The sequence below is a fragment of the Bos grunniens genome, chromosome 5, assembly GCF_055505025.1.
Source record: "Bos grunniens cultivar Pamir isolate PY7600 chromosome 5, Bosgru_T2T1.0, whole genome shotgun sequence".
NCBI classification, from domain to species: Eukaryota; Metazoa; Chordata; class Mammalia; order Artiodactyla; family Bovidae; genus Bos; species Bos grunniens.
The window spans coordinates 937367-945121 of NC_141169.1; the positions used below are offsets into that span (position 1 = coordinate 937367).

At 41.5% G+C, this 7755-nt stretch overlaps 1 long non-coding RNA gene across 1 annotated transcript; it reads left to right on the top strand.

The window, feature by feature from the left end:
* Positions 1-3770: 3770 nt before the first annotated feature.
* On the top strand, positions 3771-7473 carry LOC147371232 (uncharacterized). Its single transcript, XR_015163375.1, has 2 exons — positions 3771-4432; positions 7093-7473. It is a non-coding gene; the product is annotated as an uncharacterized LOC147371232 (long non-coding RNA).
* The last annotated feature ends 282 nt before the right edge of the window (positions 7474-7755 follow it).

The following is a 7755-nucleotide window of genomic DNA, read 5'->3' on the forward strand; positions in this document are numbered from 1 at the left end:
ATGACCTGGTGGAGACAAAGCAGAGTCAAAAAGGGGAGAGAGCAATCAAGCCAGTAATCACACTCCCAAGTAAAAATGGGTACTGAAGATTGGGTTCTTAAAGGTCCAAAATTGATAACAAATACCAAAAAGCAAAGAAAAAATCTAGAGTAGAGGTTATAGTCTGAAAAATACAATATTAGAAAAACAAACCACAGTCACAAAAATTATGAAATATATGTATGAAGTTTGCTTTAAAATAGGGTGTTTTTTTTTTGGCAAAGTAATAGTAGCTTATAAAAATGAAAATTAAAGGAGTAATGTCAGGGGACATTTGGCTTTAAAGAATTCAATATGTTATTCTTTTCTTTTGTGTGCCATTTCTCAAGAATTCTCTATTCCTCATCAGTTGCTGCAGGAACGAGCAGAGCTGCACACAGTTCCCAGGACTGAGATCCTGAGAAAGGGCACCAGCTTGGTCCCTTCAGTGACTCCCTCTAGTGACCTCACTGAAACGTGATCTGCTCAGATATGCAGACATACAGTGCTTTCTAACCCTTTGAAGATTGTTGTTTGCTTGGCTTTGTTTTAGCTCAGTTTTTTTTTTTTTTTTAACTGCCTAAATCTGCCTTGTATGAAGATATATAAACATGATTTTCTGCAAGCAAAGCACCCTTGTTTCACTCAAGACTTGGGTCCCCTGCGTCCCTCTTCTCGTTGACTCTAGTCTCCAGGTCCCAGTCTACAAAGACCATGACAGTAATAGAGAACTTAAAAATAAAAATAAAAAATTAAATAATGATAATTATTTATCTAGTAAAAATATATCTAGGAATTTCTCTGGAGCTTTTGTGAGCAGTGTGGGGTCAGTTCAGTTTCAGATAGTTCCTTAATCCAGCTTATACTTCTCAAGATCTATAGGCCCCTTCCAATGTAGTCGCTGCTAACTACAGGGTTTTAATCTGTTGCACCTGTCACTTGCAAAGCAGTTCCCTCTGTTTATTTTAGCTTCTTCCATTTCGCTGTTCTCTTCAGTGTCTAATTTCTGTCCTGACACAAGGGAGTGAAGATGGTCACTTATTTAGGCTCACTTGTTCAGTACTGCTGTGGAGACAGAGGGACACTGCAAACAAATATCACTGGCATGTGTGGGGAATGCTTGCAGTGTCCCAGCCACACTGGGTTTGCCCCTGCTCATGGCACATGCACTTTCCCACTCTACGCTTCTCAAGCTCTAGGTTGCTCAGCTGGGGAACCATCTGAGCTGGGCCCTGGGTTGCATGCACTTCTGAGGTCTAAGCCACTCAGGTTCAGGTTCTCAGGTAGTCCATAAAGGGGCAGACTCGATGGGCCTGCATTTTTTGCCCTCCCCAGGTCCGAGCAGCTCAGGCGACCAGGTGCTTGGCGAGAGCTGTCTCCCCAGGTGGGGAGTGCGTCTTATCACCTCCCTGGTCCCAGCCACTCGGTTTCCTGAGTGGCAGCAGGTGCGCCCATCTCCAGTGTGCCGTATGTCTCTTCTGGGGAGCTGATCTCTGGCTGCGACCCTCCCAGCAGAAGTCAACCATACAGAATCCCAAGGGGCTTTGGTTAGCGACTGGGTGCCTGCTTGCAGCTTGGTAGAGGATGCCTCTCGGGGGCCGAGTTTGCCTCTTTCCAGCTCTGGCTGCCCCGCTCCTGCCTCCCTGTCTCCAGTGGGGGAATGGGCTGACCCGCAGCAATCTAGCTCTCCTCTGGTATTCGCTAAAGTCCTTTGTTTTTTGAGTGGGCCTGGCAGTGCCTTAGGTTAGGGCTTTTTGCAGGATAGTTCTCTCTCTCTCTCTCTCTCTCTCTCTCTCTCTGGCTATCCCACAGTTTGGGTTGCTATCTCATGTTAGTTCCCTCAGATTGCCCCCTCAGGGCATTCAGGCCCAGTCCTTACTCTAAGCAGTGCTGCCCGCACCTCCCTGTTCAGCCCCCACTTGCTGGTGGTGGATGCAAGTGCAGGGAGTTCTGGTTAAGCACGTGATCTGTGGGTTTATTTATTTATTTTTCCTCCTGGTTATGTTGACCTCTGAGATTCCAAAACTCCCCACAGACCCCAGGTGAGAGTGTTTCCTGGTGTTTGGAAACTTCTCCCCTTTTAAGACTTCCTCCCTGGGATGGATCTCCATCCCTACCTCTTTTGTCTCTCTTTTTATCTTTTATATTTTGTCCTACCTCCTTTCGAAGACAATAGGCTGCCTTTCTCGGTGCCTAATGTCCTCTGCCAGCATTCAGAAGTTGTTCTTAGAATTTTCTCAGCATTCAAATGTTCTTTCAATGAACTCGTGGGGGAGAAATTGGTCTGCCTGTCCTATTCCTCTGCCATCTTAGGACCATGCCCCCCGCCCATATTATTTTTAAGAAACTTTATTAATTTCAGTGTTTATAGATGTTAAATTACCATGTCAATTCTTTGTTATGTGAAACTAATGTTAAATTCTTCCATAAAGAAAAGTTAGTCATTGTGGTTACTTGATTTTTTTAGTTGTTTTTTTCTTTCCTGATGTGACTATTGTGTCCTTGTTGATCATCATAAATGTATTTGAAGACTTTTAAACCTTCAACTTGGATAATCATAGTTTTACTCCTTTTTTTATATCTAGGTCATTCCTTTAATCTTTACCTGCCATTCCAGAAGACATAGATAAGAAGTTACAGTCGTTAGTGTGCTGTTTACAGGGAAAGAGGCAGTAAACCATCTGAATGTTCAAATACGGTTGTAAAAAATTAATTTATTCTTAAATTAAGGATAATTGCTTTCCAGAATTTTGTTGTTTTCTGTCAGACATCAAGAAGAATCAGTCTTAGGTATACCCATGTCCCCTCCCTCCCAAACCCCCCTCCAATCTCTCTTTCCATCCCACCCTTCTAAATTGTTGAAAAGCCCCTCTTTGAGTTCCCTGAGTGATAGAGCAAATTCCCATTGGCTATCTATTTTGCATATGGAATTGTAAGTTTCAATGTTACTCTTGTCATCCATCTCACCCTCTCCCCTCTTCCCCTTCACCCGTGTCTCTAAGTCTGTTCTCTCTCTCTGTTTCTCCATTGTTGCCCTGCAGATAATTTCATCAGTACCATCTTTCTAGACTCCATACACATGTGTTAGTATCAGATATTTATATTTCTCTTTCTGACTTACTTCACTATGTATAATAGGCTCTAGATTCATCCACCTCAATGAACTGACTCAAATGCATTCCTTTTTACAGCTGAGTAATGTTCTTTTGTATATACGTACCCCCACATCTTCATCCATTCATCTGTTGATGGCCATCTAAGTTACTTCCATGTTCTAGCTATCATAAACAGCACTGCAATGAACATCGGAGTGCATGTATCTCTTTCCATTTTGGTTTTCTCAGGGTATACTCCTAGAAGTGGGATTGCTGGGGCATAAGGTAGTTTTATTCCTAGTTTCTTAAGGAACCTGCATACCATCTGTAGTGGTTGTATCAATTTACATTGCCACCAGCAGTGCAAGAGGGTTCCCTTTACCCCCACACCTTCTCTGGAATTCATTGTTTGTAGACCTTTTATTGATGGCCATTCTGACTGGTGTGAAGTGGTATCTCATTGGGGCTGAGCGGTAAAGAATCTGCCTTCAGTGCAAGATCTGGGTTTGATCCCTAAGTTGGGAAGGAGGGCATGACAACCCACCCCAGTATTCTTGCCTGGAGAATCCAATGGACAGGGGAGCCTGGAAAGCTTCAGTCCTAGGGTGGCACAGAGTCGGACATGACTGAAGCGACTAAGCAACAGCAGAGGTAACAGACTTTTGGATGATGACCATTCTGCCTGGTGTGAGGTAGTATCTCATTGTAGTTTTGATTTTTACTTCTACTGTGGTTTTTTTTCCCAAATCGACATTGACAAGATAGTGCTTGAGGCTTGAAAGTATTGCTACATTTGGATTGTCAAGTTGATTTGCAAGGAACATGTCAAGAGAAGCAAAAGCATGGGAAATAGTAATAAATATGTGGGGCTATAATAACAGCAGTAAGCTTTAGTGATGTTTTAGTAAGTGCAAACCATTTTGCATAGCTTAAGTACCACAGGCCGAGTACCTTTATGGCAGCCGTACTTGAAGTAACATAAAGTAATGGTGCCCTGTTTGAAGGTGGCAGCTATGGAAGGAGATAAGAAGGGCCTGATCTCTTAGATGTGGCAACGACTGCTTGGTGATGCAGCACCATGTTTGAATTCAGCATCCTGGTTCTGTCCTAGAGCAACTGTGGGATCTTGGCAAAACCTGTCTTAACCAGGTTAAAAGTAGGGTATTTCTGCAAAAGTGATTAGGAAAACTTCATGCAACTCATTGTTATCATCTATTCCAGCAGAGTATCTCTGAGAGCCTTCCACAGAAGTATGTGGATCATTTACCTGGAACTGCTGGTGTAAGAGGAAAAAAATACATTGAATGGACAAGTAGAAGGTAAGAACTGTATTTTACAGAAAAATCATTTGACAGAATGTTGATTGAAAATGGGAATGCTGATACATTCTAATAGGCAAAGAAAATCACCTGTCGGATGGGTAGTGAGAAAAACATGAGAAAAGGACAGCAATTATGTATCTTATCAGTTTTCTACCACAGATTACATTGAGAATCTAGTTTAAGGAGCTAAATTATTAGTTCTTAGACTTATTTCTCAGTCCAATGTTTAATACGTTGTCTAGTTAGGACTCTCCAATGCAGGTGGTGCAGTTTCGATCCCTGCTCAGGGAATTAAGATTCCATGTGACACATGACCAAAAACAAATTATTAGTTGTTTCAAGATACTCTATGACCTAAGGAAAGTCAAGAAATAAGAGGCAAGAGGGAATGAAGGGTGAGAGAGGCAGAGTGTACAGGGAGGAAATGAAGAAAAGGAAGCACAGATCTGTGGGGGAAGGGGGCAATAAGTAATGAAGCTCTTTAGATAAAGGGAGAGTATTTGACATGGACGGTGAATTTGAAGTGAGCTTCTGGCACCAAAACTTGTCAGAGAAGAACAGCAAAGTTCTTGCCTCTTCCTGTTTACTCGTTATTAGGAAGACGTTCAGAACTGCGGTCCCTGGGCGTGCAGAGCGGTGTGTCATCCTCTGGGGGAGCGTGGGCATAGGTGCTCAGCTGTAATGTGTGCAAATTGGTATCATACGAAATGTTTGTGCTTTCCAGCATGGTGTCACATGGGACAAAACAAGAGAGCTGAAAAGTAGGAGAGAGCAGGGGGCATGATGGGGAGACCAAGGAACCCACAGTTCACTGGAAGGTTTCCAACTTCTAATGCCATTTCAGCTTGTGGGGACGTGTTTGCATGAAGAAACGGAGGCTGAGATTTCTGGAGAATGAATTAAGTTGAAGTCATGTAAAAGCAGACTCCGTGTAGACCAGAGTTTCTCAAATTTTAATTAGTCTCTTTGGGACCATGTGTGAAGTGCACATGCTGAGCAGGAGGTCTGAGATTCTGTGTTTCTAACAAGCTCTCAGAGTAGCAAGGGTGTAGCCTTGCATATAGAGAAATCTGAAAGAAGAGCATTGGATAGTGCAGGACGTAACAGGACCAAGGAAAAGCATTATTTTGTGTTTCTTTCTGAGCGTGTTTATAGCCAGAGGGAAGCAAAGAGTTGAAGTAGCAGTTATAGGTGTAAGATACCATTGCTAAGCAAAGAGGGAGAAAGAAATGGTAGGTGTCAAGAAATGTTCAACTTTAGGACTCCAGTATGTTGTTTTCTGTTTCTCATGAACCCTCTGTTCCTTATCAGTTCCTGGTATACAGGAACAAGTGGAGTGGCACGCTGTTCCCAGGACTGAGGTCATGGGATGGAACGCACACATGGATTTCCTTCAGTAACTTTTACCCTACAGTAAAACTGCTTAGTCACGACCCTCTTACTCAAGATATGGATTGTCTTCTGGCCTTGTGGCGATTGCTATTCCTTGTTATTTCCTTGGTGACCATTGTTATACATCTGGCTTTTTTCTTTTCTAAACTTTATTTTTTTGCCTAAAGCTTCCTTGTATAACGATATATAAACTCACACAAACATGAATAATGCACCCTTGTTCCACTAGAGACTTGGTTCTCCCATGTCTTTCTTTGTCTCTCTGGCTAGTTCTTTGGAGCATGGAGGCCTGCCAAGCTCACTTTCCTGCCTGGGCTTCCAAGACCTCCTTGAGAGGACGCCCTTTGCCTTAGTGAGAGGTACAAGCCCTATTCAAGGGCTTTATTGGTTTTCCACGTAACCCAGGGAATATTAGTCTCTCTCTTTTGCTTTCTTTTCGTCGACTCCAGTCCACCAGGCCCCAGTCTGTAAATAAGACCACAGGTAGGGATGATCCATAGAAAGGACGAGAAAGGATATCAAGGGGGAAGATTTAAGTCCACAGATCCAGAGATTACTACCCTTTGGATAGGAGAAAATCTAGTGAAAGGACAAAGGGAGGAAAGGAAAGCCTTAGGGAGGTGAGTTTGGAGTTGATGAGGACACTTGAGAGAACTTCTAGATGACTTCAGTGTATTTGCCCTGAAGAGAGATAAGATCATTTTTGCCCCAGATAATCCTGGAGGTGGGAGGGGTGCTAGAAGTAGGGGAAACCACAGCCCCTCCGAGTACTCTTAGGCATCAAAGATATATGTTGTGCTGGTATTTGTTATTCAAAATAGATTAATTTGAAAAAGGAGGCATTGACTTTTTTTTAAAAATATAGCTGATTCTTTTTAAAGTAGTTTCATAGAAATACTTTGAAGCATTAGCATGATGTACCAAACCAAACTAAATTTGAAGCCAAACAGATTAATAGGGTTCCTTCCCTAAATGCTAGAAATACTTTTAATAAATACTACACTGATTTTGAAACATGCAAGATTTTTAGTTTCTAATAATTCTGTGGCAATTAAATGTAATATTTCCTTTTCACTATCTTTAGTGGATTCCTATGTCTGTCTTACCAGTGTCCTAAGATTCCCCTAAAAACAAGACACTAAAATTGAATGTATTCAATGCCAAGGCTGAGTGTGAGGATTCTGCTCAGTACTGACTCTGCATGAATGTACAGCTGGCTTTCATATTTACATGTAATTAACTTTGTGTCACTTTTTTCCTTTTAGATTCTCCTGGCAAATATCCTAACGTGAAGGTAAAAACGTTTATGATTTTATCTTGAATTCTGAACTGTGGATCGTCTCCTATGTACATTATTTAGTAATCAACTTGTTTCCAAACCCCATTCACCCAGCAGTCAGAATGAGAGACTGTTGCTAATAAAACAATCAGAATGAAGGATATACAAACATCCAGTTCAGGTAAATTTTGCAGTACACAGTTAACTCTGGAAAGAGGGACATTGAACTATTTGAAATGCTCAGTCTTCATACTTCTAATATTTTCTTTGCAAATTTAATTGAAGAATTGTACATACATAAAGCAAATGTTATTGTTGATACCTGTGTTTTGAAATAAAAGATATTTACAAGGATAAGAACAAAAAATTTTAAATTGTAAGCTTCATCTCAACATGTTTCTGTATATGCTTCGACACTCTGAAGTTCTCAGTTTGGAATCTCTATACTTCTCAGGAACTCTCCGAGATTAAATTTTAGACTCTAAGGTTTTTCCAATGTCCAAAAATGCTTGTTTGAATTCTAACCTCTCCCTAGAGTAAAACTTCACCTGCTAATATGTCAGTTGTATTTCAGCTTATAATTGTTTCATTATAGTATCGTTACACAGATGAACGTAGGCCAGTCAGATGTTTTGATGAGCAGGCTGTG